The following is a 26887-nucleotide window of genomic DNA, read 5'->3' on the forward strand; positions in this document are numbered from 1 at the left end:
CAATTTTGTTTTCCTTTAATTTAAATGTGGTGCTTTTTTGAGAAATGCTCTAAATAAAATCTAACATGCAACATACTCTGAAGTAAATCTGACAGTAATCATTAAATCATTTGTGAAAACATACTGTCTTTTCCTACTAATAATAGTAGGAATCGTTGTTTTTTTCTGATGCTCTTAAAATATTTTTAATGTATATATAAAACCAATTTACAAAGTATAACCGTTCATCTTCCTATTGAATATGTTTTATTATCCTAAATGCGGTAGTATACTATATTAAATGTAAATCTTTGTTAAGAAAGTGTTTTTGTTAAAAAGAAGTAATTAACATAAAACAAACACTTTTATTCAATTCAAAATACTTTATTCATCCCCAGGGGGGCATTTTTTTATTAAATATTTCGTGTGAGTTAACTCTGTTCAGCACAGCTCTTACATTACTTCGGCTTTTCTCTGGCTCTGCTGTCCAACAAGTCATCTCTTCATTCTGGCTCTGTCAGCTGGCAGCTCTTGTGTACCTTGTGTAAATTTACCCAGGTCATTGCCACAGTGCTTATTGCCCAAATGGTCCAATGACTGGGGGCCAGAATGACCCTAATGTCATTCTACATGGTGTCTGCAAGAGCTGCCAGTTATGGGCTGATGTTTCATCCTGTGGGCAGCCATCGCTGGCCTAATGAGGGCAATATTAAAACATGTTCTGTCGGATATATTGGTTATCCTACTGTAAAACAAGCATGGTAGTTGCATCTTTGGCATTTTCATTTTTTAGCATTACTGCTTGGTTTTTGACGCAATGGAATTTTTCAATATTCTATCCGTAAAGAAAAAAACGCTCCACGTCTTCAGGAAACATAGTGTGCTGGAAACGTTTGATAATATAATTTTTACATGACACCCACTGACCAACTCTTGTGTTTTGGCAGGTATATCAATGCTACATAGTTTATATAATTGCAGGTTCTTTGTGACTTTACATTAACTGATATAAAAATGTTCAAAATGTATTAACCATTGCACTAATTGTCTGCATAAAGAAACAGATCACCAGGATCACCTTAAATTTACAAAAATGCATAGAAATCATAGATAAGAATATAAGACTTTTAAGTTTTACAATTGCTTTCTAACCATTCATGAGCAAATCACATACTGTAGTTATTTGTGCATGTTACTAGACCTTTGGCTGATGAACTTGTGGATATACAGTACCTGAGTGCTAACTCAGATTAACTACTTAAACCATTCAGAGATAAGGAACTAAATTACACCTGTAATGGTACTTCGAATTAGCTTACAACAGAAAATGAGAACATTAGAAAGGTTGCAAACAAGAGGAGGCCTTTTGATCCATCTTGTTCGTTTGGTTACTAGTAGCTAATTGATCCAAGGACTCATCCAGCCATTTGAGATAAGCTAGGGTATCAACTTTAGCTAAAAGGCTGGGTAGCATTGTTCCAGTCTTCTTTAACCTATAATCTTAAACATGATCTACTCACTGACAGATATGGCATAACGAAATCTAACCATCTCAGAGTTGCACAAGCAATCTCTTTCTGCCTAAAATTCAGAATGCGAATTATTATTTGTTTGTCGACTGAGTGAGTCATCACTAGCAATTTAAATAGAGACCATCAACCGAGTAACATATCCGAACAGAATGTTATCACGTACATGGCGGGGGTCTCTTTTTGTTTTGTTTTTTTAAATGAAATTAACCCATTATTTGAGATATCTAAATCAGTTACCATATTTGTGTTCCATTATGTAAATATAAAAAAAATATAAAATATAATATCCAAAAAGCTTGAATAGTCAAATAAAAAAAAAATCCCTTTAACTAATTTTATTTATTTTCCATAGATTCTTCCGATTCCTATGTTAAATGTCATAGGATAACTCTTGTGTTTAAAAATAGCTACTCTATTTTAATGGATAGAGGCGTCATTTGTGTAAGATGTACTCTTTCATCTTAGAAATCATTACACCTCTAATGTGAGGATTATGTTTTCTGCTAAACCACGTTAAAATGCTTTCTTGGTAATTATCTTGGTGTGTCTAAATACAAAGTTTCATTTTCGATGAAAGTAAGCTAAAAAACAAACTAAGAAATCTGCTCCACCAGCTTACTTCAAATTGGATATTCTAGAAGTATAATGTGGCTGAGCGTGGAATATATTTTTAAAGTTTTCTTAATGAAATAATAATGTTGGCTAAGAGACATAATTGTCAACACTGCCCTGTGCATATACAGTAGTAGGTTTGGAAGCCACAAATTAAAAGTTTGTTTCAGTAAAAACGAACTGTACAGTAGGTGTTCCATCATGTTGTTCATCAAAGAAAATAAATACAAGTATTTGAGAACTTGTATGTTATTTATGTTCTTGGCAAATATCCTTATCCAGGGGATTTTCCAATATGGAAAACTTAAGCACAAGATACAATTGTGTTGATACAAATAAGATAAATATGTTAAATTAATTACTGACACAAACTGGACAAACAGTGAAGGTGTCACACAATCAAATTTTGTAGAATTAGAATGGCATGTATATAGTGTTAGCAACTTAAAGTTGCTACAATAAAGTGTTAAACTATAAAGTGTTAGTGTTTGTTTCTCTATATGTATATCCATGTGTTGAGATTTTGTAGTGACTATCGAAATTTTTAAAAAGTAAAAATCAAATTCAGTCAAGTCGCCTTAAGTCACAGCACCATGCCTTGCAGAGACTTTGCTTTGCCTTTGATATTTGGGAACATGAGCACTCATTCATTTAATTGTAAACCTCATACTTGTGAATACCATTGAAAAAAGACAAGCAGGACTGGGATTCATTACGTAAGATGACACTGAAAGTGAGTTATGTTTCAGCTGAAGGTTAGCCCAAGAGACCTGGCAGCTTGATAGGTTGGGGAACCTTCCGATGACATCTTTGAAGTGGATTGCCTCCTGTCTGCTTGAGGTTTAAAACCCATTAAATACGTTAAATTTCTCATCATTGAGATGACATTTGATTTGCCAGTCATGTTGCTAATTGATTACAGATTGCTTTCTGAGCCTAGTGTTTTCCCTAGTTCTTCAGCTGCAAAATACACACATGCAAACACAGAATGCTTTATTGAATGACTTGAAAGAAAGAAAGGTCATAAGTTGAACATAGGGACATTCCAATTCAACCATGAATGAATGAATTTGCATGTGATAACTTTAAGCACAACCAAGGATATGAAGAAACACCCAGAAATTTCCTAGCTAGTGAATTGATCACACCACACATTCAATGTACTGCTTGTGGCTAGTTGCTTCAGACATGTCGGACTTGTACAATTGAAATGTGTATCATCTAGGCATCTGGCAGGGTTGATTTTTTTTCTTCTCTTTCTGCGTGTCATGACAAACACGATTGATTGGATTTGCAAAAATTGATGAGATATCACCAGTTCTAGAGCACAGGAATTCCTAAGGAGAGTTAAGCTTGAGAGTCACTATAGCCTCATGTCTATTTGTAAGTGTTGAGAGAACACCTCTACTTTTAATCTTCTCTTATCGTGTAGCTTTGGAACTGGTTACTAGTGTATTGTACTGTAACATGGTATAAACAGAGGCAACCCCCTCACAACATGCTTTTTGTGTTATTCCTGCACGGCCTGTTTTTAGATTGGTACTGTCTTACTTCAAAGTGGTTTCATCATAGTTGGAGATGAGTGGAAACAATGGAACTGGCTTCGGAGTAAGTTCTTCCATTTCTCTGTTCAGGCAGAAAGTAAGCATTGTTAATGGTTTGAAGGTTGCGCAAAGAAGCCAAAAGACAAGGTCAGATTTCATCTGTAGATAAAAATTTTAATTCTGCTTATGTGGTAAATGTGGTTAAAATAAAGATAAAGAAATTCATTACTGTAAATACTTTTTTCTTTTTAAAGGTTGGAAAATGCTTGTACTTCAGCTAAAACTGCCATTGGCTCTAAAGAAGAAAGACACCTGACCTACATAAAGGTCAGCATTATTAGAACAAGCTTCTACGTGATAGTGTTTGCTGAACATTGGGTAGATTAAGATCAAGGCAGGTGCACCAGTTTGGTTCAACTAGGTTTATTTTAAGCTTCAAAATAGTAGTATAATAATCAAAGAAATTAATAACTGTTGTAGGCTCTGTTGAAGACAGGTGTTGAAACATCCAAGGGAATTAACTAAGCCATTTAATCCATGGTGTCATTAGCACTACAGTTGGTAAAAGAACAAGAAATATCCACTGAATCAGTTACATTCAAAGAAAACAATGATGGAGTTTATTTTATTGACTTTTCATTAATTCGAAATCACTAACTTCAGTTGTTGCATCTTTAAAAAGTATTTTGATATTTTGAAAGTAATTGTGCTTTCAATTGAAAGGATTTGTGGGTTTCTCCAGGTAAAATTAACAATGGAGAAAAAATGTGAACAGAATGACAACATAATTTCTGAAAGTTTTTGTCTCTAAAATTGGAAATTCAAGACCAATGTTAAGAATATTTAAAGTATGATTTTTAATTCTAATAGGCAAATGTGGAAGTGGACAGAACATTTCACTTTGCTTAAATGTATTACAAAGTAATATACATCGTGCAATTGTGCTCAGGTGAGTTTTATGATTTTTATTTTATTTATTACAAAGTCACCACCATAGGGATTTTGCTCCATAGGGATTTCTAGCCTTGTAAATATACTGTACAAGTACCCTTGATGGCTCATCGTCTCTAGAACAACTGAAAAGCTATATTTAAATAATGTGTGTTTGTTTTCCTTTTCAAGTTCATGGTGAAGATCAAGTCTGTAGGACCAAATGGATCCACTTTTCATTGTGCTATGACTATAAATTAGTAAGAGTTAATTAAAATAGCAATGTGATATAAACTAAGTTTAGCACAGAGATGGATACCAAAAAAAAACTGGATGACAACTTGCATTCCAAAAAACATTTTGGTTGAATTCAAAATGACCTCATCTGTAAAGACATTTTTAGTACTGGACAAGTTCACAAGCCTTTGCGCTAATGAGATATTATATTTCAGTGCCATTTTGAAAAGTTACTATATACTTTCCAAATTTCCAGCAATATTTTATTTGATTTTTTTATGGAATTTAAATAAACTGTGGTGTCATATAGTCCTTTAACAACAAGTCTGCAGTGTATTCTGTATTAATGTCAACTGTTGTTTTTCTGGTCTTCTTTTTATTGCCTTTGGATAGGAAGGCAGTGATTGGCTTTGTTCAATCTTTCTGGCAGCCTACACATTCTGACATCTGTTCCCTTCTAACCATTTTAACTAATCTTGATCAGAAGGTCTATACATAGAATCATAGTTGTGGCAGGTTTTAACACAGAGTTCAATGTTAGCAAAAATAACGGTCGTGACAACAGAGGTCCTGTTTGTTCAATTAAAAGTTTTTACAGAAAGAAATACATTTTTATAGTATGAAATCTTCCACCTTTTGGGCTTCAGCTAAAATGGTGATTTTCTTAGGTACTGTATTTGTCTTATGGTGCTACTATTACAAATCTTACTGCATTGCTAATACATAATATACTGTAACTGCCTTGAAAATTTGGCAGGCTACTGTATACGGTATATATCATAGTTGTGTGGAATCTGAAATAGAAGTGTAAAATACTGAAATGGATGCCTACAAAATTTTATCTGGTGGCTATAATAACAAAGTGATTATTGCTGTTTTTAAAAACAAAACGGAAAACAAGGAACAGGGAGACCTGTTTCAAATTATGAAGGTTGGGAAAAAAAACAGTGAATATGACATATCCAGATTTTATTTTTATGCAGATTACCAAATACTTAAATCAGTTCTTTGCAGACTTATTTTTGTGTAAGGAACAGGTGGGTGCCATATTTAAAACCAGGGCAAGAGCAAAGAATGCCTTTATTAATATGATGCGGTGTAGTAAACTGTATCTGCTGCCTTTTCTCTTCACTTATGCTCACTTTACTTCAGAGCACATTTTCATTGCAACCTTTTACTTTCAAGATCACATATTTCTTAAGTGCCATTACCATTAGGAAAAGGGAAAAATATTAGCAGGAAGCATTGTAAGAGAGTTTAATAATGAAAGAAGCAAGGTTTTGTGCATTCACGGTGGTAATCTGTAAAACAGGGATCAGAGATTAGCATCAGCAGTATTGCCTTTTTTCTAACAGGAAGAATGAACATACTTAGTAGGTTAAAAGTAGGTGAAAAAAAGCCATCATTTTGTATGTACTGACTACAGAACAATACAGAATTTTTGCAGAGTCTGCATTCCAACATGCATGTCATGAACCAGCCCAAAGAAATAAATATTAGCGTCTGTTTCGCTAGACAAATTAAAAGACCAAAAGACCAGATAGTACTAGAGGGAAATGTGAAAATTCTTTTTTTCTTCCAAAATTAGTATCTGGTGTGAAAGAGACCTGGTACAGTCAGTAAATTTGCATTGCTCAATGAAATATTTAGTTGTGATGGATAACATACTGTACAGTAAACATATACGTGGACTGAAAGAAATGTAATCTATTGCTGTGGTTCTCTAAGCAGTGGACTGGCAACTTAAATTAGCCACTCCAATGAAGAAAAAAATAACAGTGGTGTTGCAATGAAGTTAAGATTTACCATCAATGGCTTTTCTTTTTTAGCTGTTTGTCTCAAATTACTAGTTGATTTGGGTAATGGTTAAATTAGCAGTACAGGTAGCTTTTGATATTGCTCCCTAAGTTTGTAGATTTTAGTCAAGTTACAGTTACAGGATTCTGATTGAATTCTGTAGTTCTCTCTCATAGGCTTTACCCTTGCTTTTGTAATTCAGGCATGGTAGCTCCTATCATAATTAGATCCTCATTGTATATATCTAATGAAAACAGCAACTTGAATGTGTTCTAATGCTCACTATCTAAAAGCATTACAGTAACACTGCGTAGCAAAGCAGATACCACTATTTTAGACCGAGTTTAGTGCCCTGTCAGATGATGTACTGTGTCATTAAAGAGATTCAATCTCAACTCTGCAGAAATATGCAATATTCTAATGGATTATGTCGCAGGGTGACTGGGAGTTCTGAAGACAGGAAAAAATAATCTTCAGAGTCAAGCATGGGGCTCCAGTTGCTCTTGAAAAAAAAAGTAAAAGCAGCAGGACAGTAGAAAAGGCATTAGAAATGAAAGATCCCCTTCTTTAAAAGATACCAGATGCATAAATCACATCACACTGTTCACAAAAATAAATACATAAAATCCTGGGGTAGTGCACTCTTGTAATGTAAATTAATTCATTTCTAAAGAGTAACAAGATGATATTCAACCATTACTAGCAAGGAAATAGGAATTGACACTAAGGGTAAATAAGACCATCACAAAAGAGCATTAAGTTTAATTTAAATGTGTATTTGCTATGGATCTGTCCTGAGTTGTTTTTTGTTTCTGTCTCAGTTTTTCCAGAGTTGGAAATGAGATATCCAGTGCTTTGCAGTGTAATTTTTCTTGTCTTACTACACGTTGTTTGCGTATTATTTTCTGAATACGTATAAAATGTATGGTTGTAAGTTCAAAGGAGTACTAATATATCAATATTTCAATTTACTGTGTAAAATACCCATTTTCAGTGCAATGAATGTCCAATGCCCAAACATTTAATTAAAAAAAACTAACTATAAAACCTCTCAGACTTCCTTTAATGATCCACCTCCAAGACTACCAGATGTAGGCCATTGAAACTGTGATATCTACTGTACGTGAATCAGAATTCAAAGGGGTTCCATGTTGGTCAGCTTAAAGTGGCTGTGTTACAGGTGGAATTGTCCCTCTGTGCCTGCATTCTATCTCTTAAAAAACACTTATTTTGTATGTGGTCATAAAAGCAAAATATATTCACTTGTCTAGCATCCTGTGTAAAATTGGAGGATTTGGAACTTAACAGAGGGGTTATGAAGACCTGATGTTACCATGGAAAACAGAACTTTAAGAAGATAATTTAAAGTCATATATTTAGTAGAGCCCTGTTGTGCCATGTTTTGTTAAAAGAAGTTTATTTTTCAAATTATGCTGATTAGCATAATTAACAACTGTAACAGTACTTGGAACAAATATGTCATTCAGGCTTTAAACAAATGAAATTCAGATATACTGCTTAATTGAAAACTCATCAGTTGCGAGCTTTGCATGACAGCTATGTTACCTGCAGGGTTCTGCTAACCCTGTTAAAGCGAGAAGACAAGGCTAGAACTGAAACTGAGCAAAACCTGACAAAGTGGAATTTTTCTAAATAAGATGCAGTAAGTAAAAAGTCTTTTTTTAAAAGCAGTAATAGGAAAACAAGAGGAACATCCTCAAGATGACAGTTATGTTCTACTGAGCAATTTTATATTAAAACAACAAATTCTTCTGCAGACGATTTGATACGATAATCAGCCAGGCTAAAAAGTGATTAGAATATATCAGTACACCTCTCCTCAGCAATGCAGCTGCTTGGAAAATAGAAGTCTCCACAAATCATATCAGACCGTCTGTTTTTTTTTTCGTTCATCACAGCTTTGACAACATTTATTTTTTAAGCATTCATAACCCGATTCTCCCAAATTAAGCTAATTAATGTAGATTTTTAAAAATATATATTTTCGGGAAACTAAATTTGCACTACTTTGTTGAGCTTTCTACTTTTAAACATCAAACACAGACAGTGCCTTGTGTTCTATTCCAAAACTGCACAACAATTTCCCCAAAACCCCAAAACTCCCTTGCTCTTCGTACCACTGCCAACTCAACTTCTATCCCTGCCCCCAATTCCTACAGAAGAACCCCTAAATTAAAATAGGATATTTACACCACAATTGCGAGGCAATAGGGAGTAATAATAATAGGACTGGATCCGGTGAAGCCAGAGTAGGCAGCACCAAATGGAGTTTACAACAAACGTTCAGGAGGGCTGACGGCAGCCAAGTTCAGTCTCATCTCAGCTGCTCTAACTCATAATCATTTCTGATGTCATTTCCTAATTTAAAAAACTATAAATACCATAGTTGAGCCTTTTTGTCTTCACATGCATCTTTTGCATTCCTTCTCCACCTGTGCAGTTGCTTCTTAGTTCACTCCTCACTTGGCATTTAGGTCCTAGCCTCCTCGTACTACGACTGGAAGTTGTATTTTGACAAAACACTAAATAAAGTATTGTCAGTACATTTAATTCTTGGATGTTGTTATTCCTTGTTAACAATTTTCAGCCATAGTGAGACGAGCCAACCAGATCTCCTTTGGCTGCTTTCAGAATCGAAGACAGGTGACAACATTTAGCAAGAGTATTAAGGGAGAGCATATAAGATCCTTCATTAAAATGGTAAGCAAAGAAAAGAAAAACCTATTGTAAAAACTTAAGTACATCCTGTCACTACAAAATGTTCCCACAGTTCCCCCTGTGCAAAGCGTACACAAGTGTCTAGGAACAAATTTTATGTGATAGCATCTGTGAAAGGTCAGATACACTGTGAGAAAAAAATGAATCATTCGTTGATTAGAATTTTTGGAACTGAATTTATTTTGGCCCAAAAATCGTCATGGAAAACGTCTTCATCTCTAACATTCAAATCACTACTCCAAATAGTAACTGCTAGGGGTTTTGTATAATACCTCTGAGAAGAAAACAGGAACTTTTTCTTAACTGTGGGGTAATGAAATTAGGTCAGTTTCTTTCCACAGAAATTCCAGCGGATTATGCATTTAGTGTATATAGTGGCAGAATGGTGATGGAATGGAGTAAGTGACAAAAGGAAGAAGAGCCAGGTAGCTCATGTTGTGACTGCAAGTCCTGGAACAAGATCAGCCTCATTAAAAAATATCTGCTAGATTGTGATCCTCTTTATTTCTCTAAAGTAAGGAAAAACATCCCCTATAAAAGACGAAGCTGAAGGGGGATCAACAGTATAGCATTTATGAATATGGAAGATACAAGGATGGAAATGCCATATCATCAGAGATTTTGAGAATCTTTCTAATAAACGCCAAATTTTAATTGAGTACTTAACCATAGGACTAGAACAAAATTCTGCAGTATTTAAGGCAACCACTAGTTGAACTCAAATCATAATGTCTATATGGAGAGACCAGACACTGTTTAAAGGAAAGTCAAGATTCGGGAATGTCATTATTAAACCAAATGCACAAAACAAAGGAGTATAAATGAAATTTTAAGCTTGGCACAGCTAGACCCCCTGCAGATCTTTCATGCTGTAGAATGGAGAATTTTACACACAACCACTTCCCTTTCCATATGAATTTAGATATTGTAGTAAGCAATCTATCACAACACCCTAAAGTGTGAGAAATGGGTATTTTCGGATTGTAAAAATTCAAGCAAGGAAGCATGTCCATTTTTATTATAGAGACGAAAGCTTGAAAATTGGGAAAATGTGTCCGTCTGTTCGAGTCAGTGTCGGCCCATTTGAAAATGTTATTAAAGGTGTTCACTGTGATTGAATGTAAAGAAAGGTAAATCTTAATACCCAGATGTCTGAAGTGTTCAACCAATTGTGTGGTAGGTATAAATAATGCAGACTTTGACCAATTCATTTTATATCCTGATAAAATAATCATCAAAATTAGCAGATGAGGCAGAGATTGAGAGATGTTGTTTGCATACAACAAAATTGTATTTGCAACTAGTGATTTGCCTTGTTGAGTATGATTAACAGAAATAGGAGTACAAATTACAGTTTTATGGCCAGGTTGAGTGACTTGTTCCAAAGGTAAGACCCTTCCATTGCATCTACTGTAACTCTGCACGAGCAAAGACTAGGTGAACGAAGAGACTGGAGAAACTTCATAAACATTTCCTGATTGTATTGGATGTCTGAAAAAAACAACATAATTTAGAATTAAAAACCAAAATGTGTACGTTAATCTGCACAAAATCATTCTGCAGTAATAGCCCCCCAGTGCCGATCTAACAGCAGGAATAAATGCAAATCATTCATTGTTTTGAAGTCTCAAAGCTAGAAAATGGATGAGTTGTTTGCCATTAAAACAGGCAAACAATCCTGGTGTTCAGTCCTTGTCCTGGAGGACAGTGAATCTGTAAAATGTCTAGGTTTCTTTAAAGTAATACCTGAAGTTGTTAAATTTGTCTAATTATGCAAATACTGGTCTGATTCAGGTTGTTAAAAACTGAGCTGGAATGAAAACCAACAGATGGTCTCATCTTCTAGGGCCAATTTTGGACACGCCTTCATTAAAATTGAAATTCTGCTTAGGTATATGTAAAAGGAATTTGGCATGACATAGTAAATTGTTTTCGAACAGGTTAGATATCCAATGTGAGAGCATCAAAAAAGTAATGTTGTTGAGCATATCCAACTTAATAATTTTTAAAAGATTAGATTTTCACGACTGGAAGGCAAATAAAGGAGAATTATACTTAAGGAAGCCATTTACTATGTTCCAAAGAATGCAGGGGTTGTCATTTGTGCCATGATAAAAATCATCCCAAATGCCTCATTGTGTAATGGCATAGTATTGAAACACCAGTGAGAGGCATGTTAAGATTCATCAGTATAAATCTGCAGAACCTTGCTTGGTGATGTGATAGTAAGGTGGTATATTTCTCTGATATTCCTGTAAAAAAAGGAAATTCTTTGGTCACATCTTGGCGGAAAAACTGCAGTTTTATTGACTTGTGAAATACAAGTTTCACCATTGATTTCAATCAAATCCACAATTTCCTTTGTGATGCATTTAGGAAACCTTTGTTTTGTTCTCTATAAAAAAGATTCGAAAGGGATCCCTGTATTATGTCAACATCTATTTTCTTTCCTTCCTAGCAAATCTAAATAGCTAGCATGTTTGGTAGGAGAATTTAGCCCGCTTATGTTCCAGGACAAAATAGAAACATTAGTCAGAGGTATCAGAGATCAAATTCAAAGTCAAATAGGAATACATAATCTTTTGAATGAATAAAGTATATACATCAGCTGATAAGTACAAATGGAGTTACAAAATAACTGCAATAGAAATGAAATACTTTACCTTGCTCTTTAACTGGGTACCACCACCTAATTCTCTCTCATCACACCATCCAATCCACAAGAGTAAGAATAGGAAGACCCTACCAAACAAAATCCCAAAGGGAAAGAGTTCCCCAGGTACAAACCAGTCCCCTTTTATATCTGTCCCTTTGTTGATTCATAGACACTCGTACTGACATAAAATCGAAACCCTGATGTTCTTACCCCTTAGTATACAGTCAGCAACAGTGAAACAAAACCTTCTGTTGGTCAACAAATATTAGGAGAAAACAAATAAAAGAACCCTTCTCTTCCAAACTGAATGCAGGAAATAGAGTTAAGAAAAAGCCTTTTAAAAATACCCATTTAAACAGTATTAGAAGCAATGCAAGGGAGTCAAGTGTCACTTTGGAGGAAATAATAAATGCAGAAACGTTCAAGTCAATGAGATTGCAGTTCCTGATGAGAATTATCATATTACAAAAACGGCCCTTGAGCTGGTTCCACCCTATGTAACTAGAAGTTGATCTTAGCAAGAGAATACATCACTAAAAAGGGGGGAGACCGCAAGATTTTACACACATGCATAGTCACAAGAAAGGAATGGCACAGAGAATATTAGAAACCTTGAAAAAAGAGTGGCATTATTTCAAATGATTTGACTTAAGGAACCCTTCAGATAGCAGGGCAGCCTTTATCTCCTGAGATGAAGTCAAGAGACACTGGATGTTAGTATGAGGCTCTTTGAGAACTGTGGGGTATCATACAAAGCTCTGTGCTCCAGCCTACATCTATGATTTGTTCACTCCTGAAAAAACAATCCAGGTCACCTGTTTTCTTTAAAAAGCAGTTGTCAATCAGTGTGCCACTACACAATAAAGTAAACAATCAGCACTTGTCAGGGCCTCTGGAAGAACAGTTTCTGTAGATTGCGTGTGCTCTCTACACTTCCTAGTCTACTGTACTAAAGTTGGAAAACCTGTGAAAAACTGTTTCCAAAAATCCAACTGCTCTTCAGTTCCCTCTGGCAAACCTACTGTTTCGACAACTCTTTAACTCTGCTGCCTGAATATCTAGAACTTCCTTCTGTTTTCTAGGTTCACCAAAGATCAAGTCCAGTTTTGAAATCAACTGCTGAAAGTCCCCCTATCAATGTGAGCTCACCTGCTGTATGCCAGAGCCAAGTTTTAACTATCAGTGTCTGCTTCTAAAGTGACTATGTGAGAAGATCGGCTAATTTACCTACTTCAGGACAATGAAACTCCTTCAGTTTCTTCTTAAGCAGGGGAGAGATGAGCAAAGGGTCAGTCTACTTTATAGTCTATTACATTTCAAATGGCACAGGAATGCAAATATAAGAAATAAATGTAAACAAGGGACATTTAAAAACAATAAATACAGAAGCAGGTGGTGGAGATCTTAACTTCAAGCTACTATTCCAGTATACTAGCCACGTGAGGTCCCAAGGGCTAGAACGCTTTTAAAGTATGCCTTTCAATGATAAAATTATATAGGTCTGGGAGAATGGAAAATATCGTTATTATTTTTTGTAAGAAAAACCAGTGCAAGGTGGCCCAGTTTAAATTACATATACTTTCTTTTTTCATTTCCATTTTCTACATAATGCTTTTTCTAAACATGTTCTAAGTTATATTATTAGTTTGTGAACATTCCTCTGGAGATTTTGCAATGGGATTCTTGACTCTGGATGCATTAGCCTCTTATCATTGCTGAATGAACTTAGCATAGGGCTAGGACTTAAATATACAGTAGAATAGTCCAGAACAACCACAGACAAGATTACAGTGATCAAACTGAGGGCAAATGGTTTGAAACAGGAAGAAAAGCTTTTGAAATCTGCTGAAGCACAGCAAAAGAAAGTGATTGGTTTAATATATTCTTAAGCCACATCTTGGTAAAGATGGCTTTTCCACTGGAATACTATGTAAAACATTGAATGTAGCCAAAAGATTAGACAAAAGACTATCACCAATTATTCAAGAGTAGGGAATGCTGCCAGGACCTTGTGTAAAAATGTGAATTGTAATTTGCTGTTTATAATTGGCCTCTAAAACAAAATGGTACATGGCCAAACTTTTTAAATGCAATCTGTGGTTCTGCTGATGTGTCGTTGATGACAGAGCACCGTAAAGCAGAGAGACAGAATGGTCTCAGGAAGTGTAAAACACAACAAATATGTCTATTTTAAAAAGACATGACTTGAATGTAGTTAGAAAATATTCCAGATAAAATGGTGTAGTCAGATAAAGGATATTGCATTAAAATAAAAATAACACTAATGTAAATCCCAGCTTGGTGTATCCAGTGAATTGTGTTCATGATAAATTAAATGGAATGATAAGGATTTAACAGAAAGCAGTGATCTTAAGGTTCCTGAGTTGGTAGAACAGATTTAAAAGCTCCTGATTAGGGGTTAAAGTTTATCTGAAACACCCAAAGCCTGACAAAGGAGAGAGGTAGAGAGCTTCTGATCTGGTGGATTCTGGTCAACAGAATTTTGAGATAGGTCTACAGTATATTTGCAGCCACCAAAAGATGCATTTTGATAAATGATGAAAACTTAATGAAGAGGTAACATAATGATGTAATGAATATTGTTGTACAAGGTCAAGTGGAGCAGCTATATAAAGAGATGGGGAAGATTTTTTTCTTCTTTTAAGATTTCATCCTAGAATGCTAGAACCTGTGGGGACTTGGGATGGTGTAAAATAAGTGATTAAAAATTGAGGAGGCTTGAATGACACAAGAGAGAATCTGCTGGAGCCAGGTATAATCGATAGAAACTCCAGTATGCGGACTTGAGTGGGAGACAGTTCAATGTTCGGTAAGAGAAAATGTAATTTTGGAACTGCCAGGGAAATGTGAGGGGTATGTTTTGTTTTAAAGACTCAGACATGATAACCTTCTCGATTATAATTTGAGCAGTTTTTCAATGACCTGAAAAAGACAGATGCCTAATTGTTTATCTAATGTGGTTTTTTGAAGTGTTGCAAAAACATAATTTTCAAATTCTTTTTGCTTCAATGCAGCACATTTACAAAGAAGGTCCTTTAAGGTTATGAAAATAAGTGAAAGAAATGGATGCAAGTCACTACATTAACCTATGGATTCAACTGTTTTTTAAATGGAGCATTCCCAGGAATTCACAGCTGTTCCATACCCTTATTCATCAAAAACACTTTACACCTGGCTTTAAAACATAAAGCTATTGCTAGTTCTGAAAAACAAAGGATGAAGAAGTCACAATCACAGAGGGTAGTTAATGGGTATAACTTTGGACAAATTTTCCATTTGTAGAAAAAGAGAACTTATGATTAACTCTAAACCACTCAGAAGTAAATTTAAACACCTTGAGGAACAAAATCGTTTCTGTTTCAATCTGACTGGTAAAGTGCTTAGTCAACAATTGTCGGGTGTTCCCTTCGATCTGTTTTCCCGTTCAGATTAAAGGAGTGTTGGTCCTGACTCTGGATTCGCTTCCATACTTTAGTGTCTGCTGTAAAAATGTCCATAAACAGTATCGGGCACTAACAAGAATGTCTGACATTCACTGTAGCTTCCACGTTTAGCAGGTGGATGGAGTCTCAAGCAGAGGTAGGAGTTTGTAGGAAAGGGTAGGTAGATTTTGGAAGTAATGATGATATGGGGGAGGTCAGTGTTATCATTTTTGTATAAGGAGTATTATGTTGAATTTTCCACTTCCTCAGTCTGGGTAGGAAACTGAAAGAATAAAAGCACATCAGAGCTGAACATGACTTGAAAGACACGGAACAGACAAAAAAAGGTTTCTTAATCGAAAGGAGCAAGAGTGGAAAAGAACAGAAGAACAATTGCAGAAACCTCTGCAATTCAAGTCATGATTTTAAGCAATGATAAGAAAGAGAACGTATTAAATAATGTGAGGACAGAGCGCTGCTATAGGAACAAGAGTTGCTGTTGTTTTGTCCTTCATATAGCTTTTCACAGGATGGATGAGTTTAAACTTCACTTCACCATTGATCTAAAGGTAAAATGTCTGTAAAAAACAGCAGACTTAAAAGTTTTAGTTGTACTGTATACAAATGATTTATATTCATGCTTGGTGTTTTTTCTTTAATTCTTTTAGCTTTCTTTAATCATCATAGGCTTAAAAAATTCCTGACCCTAGCAATCTCTTTAGCAGGCTGTTTTAAAGTTAACTGGCACAGAGCAACAGGCTGTCTGTGGAGAAGTCACAAAACAGATGGGAGTTTTACTTTTTGTGTTTAGTTTTTAACCAGTTTTTTAACAACATCATTTCAAATAATTGGGATGCATCCTTCTGTTTACACTTAAAAGCTTGCAAGTAGGTTGTTTATATTGAGGGTGATGTTTGAGATATTTTATAGTTATGGTAATTGGATAGTTGGAGGAGAAAAGATAGTTTGTTGAGATTGTTACAGAGCTGCTGATGGTAAAGTATCTACTGTGGCTCAATAAATACATCCAGTTCAGTGGAATGTACAGACTCAGTTAAAGCAAAACAACACAAGAGGGGATATCTTTTAAGTGAAATCATTTCCTTTTCTTAATCAAAAGATGACAGCCATAACTTTAGAACTCCCATCTGCATCGCACTACTCTGTATATCTCTGTGTGAAGTTTTGATAAAATTTGAAAGACATGTATTTCAAAGTAATCAAAAGGAACTAAATATAAGTAAGGCTGTGTACAGTAGCCTGAAAACAGGGATTTAGGAAAGCATGTATTGGTTTTTCTCTTATTCTTTTATGTGATAAAATGTACTTTGCATAAGTGGGTTTATAAAAGCCTTATTGTTATAAATTTAATCCAAGTTATTATTTAAAATTTGGCACAGGGTTACAATTTCAGGTTAATGGACAAGAAAGAGGACACAATTTTATAGAAATTTAAATAAAAATATTCAGTCTACCAGGTGCAGCTTTAAAAGATAAACTACTTTCATTCAAGAAAGAAACAGCATACTCAAGATTCTATCTAAACGGGATAATACCCGACATAAGCAGTATGTCCTTATTTACATTCTTTCATTTATGTTAATTTCGTTTGCATTATTTTCTACATTGCCATTTTACTAACAGGACATCTCTGTCTAAATATGTTACGTTATCCCTCTTCGATGTTGATCACTGGACCTTTGGCTCATGGTTTTCTCAAGATATCAATGTCATTGTGTTTGGAAACACCTGGCACATTACAGTAGCATTGCTAGGTGTTTGAGGATTGTTGTAGTTGTAATCAGGATATTTCAGTTTGAATAATCTCTGTAGTTTTTTTTTGTAGCAAGACACAAAAAGGTTGTATGATGGGACATCACGAAGAATGTTCCTCTTTCTCTCTCTGAACTTATTGAGGTAACAACTGCGTGGGTCATATCAGTTCTACACAATAGTTTTTTTTGTAACTTAATTTTTGAGTCATTTTTTAATAGTGATCTGATTCTGTTGATTCTGTCTACAAGCAATTTTCCTTTCTTGGTAATTCTCCAGCTCTTAAACTTGTGTTGGACCACATACTGTGTAAGTCATGTTAGTGTACTGGTACCATAAAAAAGCCATATATTCACTGTGTTGAGGCTTCTTAATATTGTTTTAATCTCTCTCTCTACTTTATTGGTCTTGCTGGCCAGAATTTTACCTTTGGCCTCCCAACAAATACACATATGACTGTGTTACTTAATCTAATACCCCTACCTCCCCAATGTTAATCTTATAGAGTCTATGCTGTGCTATATGTCATTTGGTCTTCTGATGGTGCTTTGTTTAATGGGACAGTTAAAAGCTAACGTAATGCATAAGGCATTCATGTTTATGGGCTGCTGCTCTTGCTTAAGGCTTCTAAGAGGAGATATAAACATTTTTTCTTAAAGCCTCACTTAATTTTTAAAATCTATAAAACCTCGTCAAAGAGAACAGCACATAGAGACAAGAAATGCATGGAAATTAAACAACCAATTCATTTTACATAAATTGTTTAATCTCCTGGTTATAAATCACAAAAGAACCTAATTTTCCAATCTAGGCTATCAGGTTCGAAACCTGATTCTGTAAACATGTTTTTAACAGATCTCTGAGAATGTGATTCATCCAAAAAACTGCAGTAATCAAAAACAATAACTGCTTTTAAGCATAAACTTTTCAAAATGTTCTAAAGAAGTATGAAATAATAATCTGTGTGTGGGCTGCAAATGCTGAGAATGCAAACATTTCACAATAAAGTTGTTTAAATAAAGACCTTGGCTGGATTGCTGAAAGATAGTACATGCTGTGTTAATTATGCACACTCATAAAAATAAACTTCACTTATAAAATATTACTTTCTATACAGCAGGATTTAACCTATGAAATGGAGGTGTGCTCATCAGATGTGTTATACGATGTATTGTTTTAAGAAAAAGTCATATAAAAAGCTAAATACTGTATGTTCAACAAAGAGCCTTGTGTTTAAGCTGTATTTAAAGACTTTCACATTTTTCTCTACCATTGTACTGCTTCACATAAAGAAAACAGTTTTGTTAAGTGCTCTGTTTATTATTCTTAAGCTGTATGAAAGGTAATATGCTTAAAAAGGAGTAAATATGTTGGTTTAATTTAAAATGACCATTACGCTGTAGAGTATCAGTGATTTTACTTAGAAAATATTTTTCCTAACCTAACTTAAGTTTTTACTGCTGGGTGGCCCATTCCATTTGTCCCGTTAACATAAGAATAGGAGTTAGCTGGTTTAAATTATTCTGAGAAGCAGCATAGCAGGGGCTGTTGTTATCCTTTTAACATCAGGGTTTTCTTTCAAGCGAGTTCTTTATCACAATGCAAGGAACAGGACAGCAGTTCACTTGATCACCAAGTTATAGAACACACAGCCCTGACAAGACTCATTTCTAAAAGTGCTGGCAATCTAAATGCACAAGACAAATGTACTAAGTATGTGGATCCTACTCATACTAAACAGAAACATGAACATCAAATTGCAGCACTGTCTAACTGTAATCACATTAAGCCCAAAACACTAACCTTTGTTCTTGATTAACATTAACTTACCTTAAAATTGACTCATGTTTGATGCATGAAATATTTTTGTTCTGCAATTTTGAGGTCAGTTGAGGAATTCAGTTATGAATAAATGTTTGGATAAAATTTTGTTGGGAATAAACTGTGCTTATAGACATCTGGATGCTATAAAATGGCTTTTATCTAAACAAAAAGAAATCCCCCAGCCACCCAGACACACACTGCGTTTACTACTAGTACAATATTTTCAGAAATAATATGTTGACAAATATTTTATAGCAGCATTCTTATGTGTTTTCCAAGGCACTGGTTCAAAAGAAAAAATCTTCCTAGTTTATTACTTCTAGATGTTAATAGATTTATCTGTAGTGATATTAGCTGTACTTGTAAATGAATTGAAGGGGCCCATTTTTCCTTAACACTTCCTGTGTGGAGGCAATACAAACCACAATAAGCCCACATTTTGAGTTTTTTTCTTAGTTGTTGAAGCTTGTTATTAAGAATATTTGACCCAGGCTGACTAGGTAAATTCTCCACTAAACACACTTTTTATTCTGGAAAGACAATGCAGACTATCATTCGATGTTTAAAATGAATCATCAGTCATAGCTGCACAAAAATAGTGTCCAAGACTGATATAAAAGGCTACTTTTATTATTATACAGTACCTAGCTTGGAAAAGCCCAGTTTACCACTGAGAGTTCTTCTTTGTCTTTATTTAATGCCACAGACCAATCAAATAAAACAAATATTAGATATTTTTGGCAGCTTTGGGATTTTCTTGTCTTTTGCCTGAACAATAAGGATTTGTTCTGTACATTCTTATTTCATTTTTTTGTTTTCACTTTGGTATCATCTGGATTTCTGCCTGAATCTATGAGATGAGACGATGGCAAACATGCACATGGTGAATAAATATGTAAATAATAAATCATCTAAATGTAAAATACTGCAAGTTTCTTTCTTGTATGTTAATTAGTGTTTGTAATCAATTGCTGATGTTACAGTGTGGGTGAGAAACAGATGAAGGATGGGACTGGAGTGAAACACCTATAGATTTATCTGCTTCTTAATTCTATTTAAACAAATAGTCTTCAAGCCTGTGAATGCTGTGTAGAGACATGCTCTGAATAATAAGCATCATAAAATCTAATCAGATTTATAAGAGGAATTGATTGTTGTGGCAGGAGGAGAAGGGTTGAAAATAAGCTGAAATTTAAGTGTTAATTTTTATGCTAATCCGCAGTGGCTCCATATGATGCAATTTGGTTCTGTGCAGCAAATATAAAATTGTCCCTTGCAGAGAAATGTCAGCTTGCCAGACCTGAAAGCAGTAATTTATTAGGTATGTTTCTATTAGTATGTGTCACAGTTGTTAGCGGGCTATACACACAATGGTGCTTCATACTTACGCTGCTCAGCCTTAAAATGTTTCAGCTCAGTGGCTGGAACACAGGGGCATTAATACATTATCATATATCGGGTGGTCCCTGCCCTCTGGACAAAAGGCTATTTAATACAATTTAATGACATTCCACAAAGAAGAAGGAAATAAAAGGCACACAGAATAAAATAGCATCTGTGTTTCTCATGGTGCACTCATGCAAACATTTCAGCTTAAGACGTATGACATTTCTGCCAGAAAAAAAAGAAGAATAAAACTGGGGCATTCTTTACAACCTGCTTCAGACTGCAGCATTTTCCAAATGCTATTAAGTGATCGATTTACACAGCCACATGATGATGTCATCTATAAGGAGCAGAATGCAGATGACAGCGAAATACCGGTGACAGCGACCTTGTTTCAGCATCTCTGAATCCCTGTCAGATTCGTGACAAGTGCATGCTTTCTGAGAATTCACTTTTTTTTCTTCTTTTCGTGAGTGTGTGTGTGTGTGTGTTTTGGTCTCTGGATCCAGTTACTGTGTAGTAGTGTATTAATAGAGTTAAAGGTTTGGATGCAATTCACATATAGGTCAATTAAATGCACCAACATCTGCTCTTCCCCAACCATTTGCATATAGCATTCATATGTTAATGATGCCCCTTGTTTTTTTCCGTTTCCCCCCCAACTCAATATTAAAAAGACAACAAATTTTGTATTCATACTAGTTGTGGAGAGAAGGAAAGAGTCCATCCTATTTTTATTTTTTCCGATTCACAGTGGCTTTAAGGAGAGTTGCTTGAGTAGTAAACCAAAAGGGTGCTGTATTAGAGTGTGCCTGTGATTTATACAAGAAGCCTTGTAGTGGGAAAGCTTCCATTCTAAAGCAGCTTAAAGCCTTATAAATCAATAATGACACAGATGGACTGGTGATAATCTATTTAGAATGCCTGATAGCAAATATTGTACAGATTATTAGAGTAGTAACTATTTTAGCAAGTCAGCTCCTCGTCTTGTGTCTTTTTTAAGTGTAAGTTTTTATAAGACAAAAAGTGATCAGACTTCACAGGCTAGGTGGGAAACGGAGCCTGCCATAAGGAATCACACAACACAGGAATGACAGCGTGTGCAGGGGGACAAAGAGTGCAAGGGAGTAGTTGCCTCTGCCAATACAATAATAACAACCCATGTTTCTTTAACAAAAAAGGGACCTCTTAATGGAATTGTGTCTTGAGGTGTAAATAGCACTGAAGGCTGCCTCTTTTATAGTCTATGGCCTGATTTAGCACAAGGAGTGAGAAAATAAAGTGGAGGTTGTCAGAAGTGGCAGCTGCTTGGAATCCTGATAAATATAAGCTTTTATTGATCTGATGAAAATGAAAGATCCCAGTGCTATGCAGTATTTAGCTTCTTGTCTACAACACGTCACCGGTGGCCTTGCTTTGGGATAGATTTTCATTCTCGCTCGCTGGATTTGATTTCATCTTTAACCTTTTCAGTTGAATTTCCTTGACCTCTGCATATTGCTGTGATTTGGTGAATTTGTTACATTTCACTTTACATCATCTCTCTCTATCTCCCCCCCCCTCCCTTTTTTATCTTCCTTTTGTGTTAGGGAAGTGGGACGCCCCCTTTGGCAATCTGTCAGTGCCATCCAAGCTCAGCTGCATCCTCTCACTGGGTATTTTCTAACCAGACTGACAGTCCTAAAACAAGTATGCAGTTAGTGTGTTAAGGTAAGATACTCTATATTGGTAACATTTCCACCTGATATGGCAGCCCTTTTATGGTTGTGCACTACTAAATAGTATGGGACATTTTGTTTTTGAAATTCTTGTTGTTTTCATTATTTTAGATATGTGTATAATGCGATATTATATACATCACCTTTATACTGTTCACAGTACCTGAAAAACATGACGATATCCTGATGCAAATGCAACTGAAGTAATGATGTTCCCTTAGGAACACAGATTTTGTATTAACCTGATACCCACAAATTCAAAATTTAAGTTTTCCTGATCATGTGGTTGACATATACACACACATGTATATAGAAAGTGTGCTGTTGTTGTAGATGTAGAGCATGTCTGTTTTCATTGTTTTTCAATCTTTAATCAATCACTCATGTCTTCTACATTATTAGACCATCCATTGTATTATATTCTTCTCTGGCAGAGAAAAGTTCGTAATTTATTTGACACTGGAAAACAAGTGACAGACAAGAGAATAGGAAAGTGTGCATACATTTTGTAAGAAAAAAAAATTCAATTAATGTTTTCTAGATAGACAGATGGATAGAAGGACAGATATTAAAAAAAAATCTACATCACTCTCGTTGTTACATTGTAAATTCCCAAAGAGGGCTTACTGCAACAGCTGTTGGCAGACAGGGTAGGTATGAGAATAGCAGCATAAGATGAACAGGCATTAAAAATTTATATGCTATTTAGCCTAGGTGTATTTTAGGTATTTGACATTTTCATGTCCGGGACAGACTACATTTATTCTTTGAACCAAAAAAATTAAAATGGTTTCAGAAAGCCGTAAGTATTAACTTTCCTGTTTCAGCGGTTTCCCTTCATATAGCAGACGTACATATAAGCTTTAAAGTCACAGTCAAAAACAAAGAAATAAAGCTCATTATATGTTGAGTAATAATTAGCGTGAGGCACAAAGGAAATGATTTGCTTATTAAGCCGTGCATATTTTCATCGTAACGCTAAAAAACAATGTTATTGAAAACATAAAATTTTTTAAATCCCAGGACAAGACAGTGAAAGTGGTAATCCCAGTACTCAGTGTGATTAATTACTAATGCTCCGCAGAACATCTCCATATCCCACTGAATCTAATCTCACTGAAATCTTATACATGTCCTGAACGGAAGGAGTTAGCCATGGCTCTTCTGCACTTTGCAAATGAAAACTTGGAGCATATTTGTTTTCTCTAGCTGCAGTCAAACCTGTAAACCAGGTATGACACAAAAATCTTTTCTCCACTCATGTCTTCAGTACAGTCTTCTGTGTAGTAATATTATTAAAATAGGTGATCCATTCAAGCAGGGGAAAATGCTTTACTATGATTTTAAAGACCATCTTCATGTAGATTAGCTCCATTTTAGATCATTAAAATCAATCCTTAATGTTTGAAAAATAACTTGCAAATAATCTTGTTTTTTAATCAAACCTTTTAGATCTCTTTAGAACTGGCAAGTAGTGACTATTCCCTACTTCTATAAAAGCTGAAGGTTTTATTTAAAGCAGTTAAAGAGAGAAGAAGGTATACCACACTGTAGTCTACTCATCTTCTTATGATAGTGTGAATAATTGATATGTGGGCCGAGGCATCTTGTCCCTTTAGATGTTAGGGGCGACTTATCTATACTTCTGCACTGATTTTTCTTTTTCTATTATATTCCTGAGATATTAATGGTGAGTGGTAGTGAAAGAAATGTGTTTTATTCCAGCGCCTAACCCTGCTGTTATCAAAGTAACTTCCAGCTTATTAGCGACAAAGGACTTTTATCCTTTGTGCTGCCCTGTACGCCAGTGCTTCCTGAATTAAACTGCTGTTTCCTGTTCTTTATATGCATGACCACATCTGGGTAGCTTGCTCACAGCCCTGCTGCTTAATAACAATCACCTTCCCTTTCAGTCTCCGTTGATTGTTTCTAATTCACTCTGACAGATAGTGCCTGACAACTTGCCTGCATTTCCCTCCCTCCGTGACCTGAAGTTACTCACAGCACTTATATAGGCTGTCATTTTTAATATTTGATTTCATTTTAAGTTATGTGTTTTACTGAGATGATGAAATCAGTGTTTAACTGAACATAGAATGTTTCTCTCTGCTTTATTCGGCCAAGTGAGCTGAAAGAGATCAAAGAACCGTATATCTTGCTCATTCGTATCTCTATACTTTATGCACATTTATTTATTTTTATGTGGCATTTTAAGAAGAGCCTGAGATTTGAAGAAGATCTGAGAAATATTCTGTGAAACCGTGCTCCACAGCAATGCGTGGTATTTGATTCACAGGCTTCTTTTACAGTGCTGCTTTCCTTTTCATAGCATGGCTTATCCAAACGCTTTATAAATTGGTCCACAGTGGGCTTGATGACACCATTAGCAGGTTACCTACTGCACTGGAGTGCATCTGACATTGGGGGCTTTTGGTCAGCTGGCACTTTACCTGTCCACACACAACAGATAGGGCAGGTGAGCAGAGGTTTCTTTGATGCTATGTACGTAATTATTCATCAGTACCGTATCTGAGGGATTGCAATACAGTGTAAGGCAAAGATATATGCTTGTTACACCTACTATCCTAGGCTTTCTATTATTATAATATAACTAGTAAACTTTGTGCTATTACTGTATTTATATGGAAAGTTAAACAGATGTCTATATCTAGGTGCTTATACTGTTATACATATTCTAGGTTGCAATTCAATTATGTAATCCTAACAACTGCTAAGAATTTTCCGAATGTAACGTTTCTTTAGAAACAAGGTTAATGTTGGAGTTGATGTCTAGAAAATCCGGCCTTACACAAGTTGTCTTTTTTCTTCTCAAACAAAGCAACTGTTTACAAACAGTTCTTATATGGATGCCATACATTGTTCAAGAAGAGCTGCATTTTTCTTACAAGTGTTCCTTAGGCATCATTTTCCGGGAAATTACCATTGCTTCTTCTGCACTTGGGACACCATCTCAAATATATCCATTGTGAATTGCTTACATTATCTTGTTTTAGGGCACACTGATGCCTTTGGCATGCCTGATTCCATTTTCTAATGATAAAACAGAACTAATTGGAGTACTACCGCATGTTTTCACTAAAGGCACAATTTAATTACATTTTAGCTGGGAAGAGCATTTTGGGAAATTATATGTTCATTCAATAAATAGAGCGAATGAAGAGCAATATTTATTTTGCTTTGATTAACAAATTGGTGTTGTAGTTCTTTTTTTTAAACGATCACTTCTTCCTTGTCTCTTTGTGTCATTACCTGGTGTCTTTTCAATGTTCCATCCAAAAATCTAATTGAACTCTTGTGCTAGTTCTTCTAACATTGGACTTTAATCACCCCACAACCTAGCCTTTCAGTTTTAATGTTTATAAATAGTTTATTAATACAGTACATTTTAAATAATTTAACCAAACATCTTCTATTTGATTGTGTGAATCATGAATTAATTTATTTGTCCTTAACAAAGCGTGATTAATACACGTTAGCCAACATATTGCGTATTCTATTAATAAAACCATCTGCGTTAAATATTAATGGTTTTGTAAAGAAAATAACAAGTTATTAAGCTTCTGATTAACAACTTATTAACCTTTTTAAATAAAAATGTCATCTATGTGTGGAAGATGAGTAGGTTACTTGCATGTTTAGTTGACTAGATGAATTCTTTCTTCGTAAATACAAAAGCCAGATAAAAAGGGCATAAATGTTTTCTGTATATAAAATTAGAAGCTTAAAGGTCGCAAAGAGAAATGCAGTTAATCTAAAATTTCAAACATTCGCAAAAGAATAAAAATGTAGTAACAATTGTAGCATAAAGGGGTAATAATCAAATATCTGTTTGTTCTAAAGGGCTATTAGCACCATTTTTAAAAACACAAAATATATCTGAAGTCAAAGGACAAATACTTTGCTGTATTTTGTTATATTTCTATAAATTCTGTAAGTCTTACAAAGGGCTGATTATTCAACGATGGCAAGAATGATAAGAGGAAATCTTGGTTAGGATAATGCATTAAAGTTTATAGTAATATATAGCAATAGTTCATTAAGGGGTTTGTAAATACAATTACAGTTTTGAATTTGAATTACAATACTTAAACGTAATATGCAGCTAAAGGGGTCTGTTTGTATGTATTGCAAAAATGTGATTTACTACACTAGTTAACTGGAAGCACATTTTTTCAAGAAGAAGTTTTGTATGACATGTGAGTATAAATAGTTTAAATACGGGAAGCATCCACAGGGCTCTACATACTAGTCTCACTTAAAAAATAAGAAAAAAAAGGGAAAACAGATGAAGATGAGGATTCAGCTCCAGTCTTGAGCAGAGATGCCAACTCATCAAGCTCTGGAAATGAACTGTCCCTTCAGTTTTGCTGTACTGCATCATGGGAGCTCTAGCTAGAGTTTGTGCTGTCTTTTAAAGTTCTTTTAATTTAATTCATATCTTTGTTAAACCATTTTTTCTTCTTTCTTTCTTTAACAACTTGAATCCATCAAAGTCCTGTGTTATAAAAGAAAACAACAATAGCCCTCTTTGTTTAAAGATCTCTGAGAGGATAAGCATGCTCAGGATAGTTGTTGTTTTTTTTTATTGCAAGTCTTATGATGGATTGATGCTCACTCAGCAGGGTGTCTTTGTTCACTTTTTATTCCAATGGCAAATTTCACCTTCATCGTCATTCTGCTGCCCCAGCTCACATTG

The 26887-nt window shown here is 35.0% G+C and overlaps 1 protein-coding gene across 6 annotated transcripts in view; it reads left to right on the plus strand.

Annotated features, from left to right (window-relative positions):
* Positions 1 to 26887, plus strand: part of znf536 (zinc finger protein 536) — a 172701-nt gene that overhangs the window by 41120 nt on the left and 104694 nt on the right. For all 6 annotated transcript variants that reach the window (XM_088613645.1, XM_088613646.1, XM_088613644.1 and 3 more), the window contains one exon: positions 22042 to 22162. The gene's annotated coding sequence lies outside the window, so the exon portion shown is untranslated. The remainder of the gene's footprint in view (positions 1 to 22041; positions 22163 to 26887) is intronic.

The sequence above is a fragment of the Lepisosteus platostomus genome, chromosome 20 (genome assembly GCF_059453375.1).
Source record: "Lepisosteus platostomus isolate fLepPlt1 chromosome 20, fLepPlt1.hap1, whole genome shotgun sequence".
Lineage (NCBI taxonomy): Eukaryota > Metazoa > Chordata > Actinopteri > Semionotiformes > Lepisosteidae > Lepisosteus > Lepisosteus platostomus.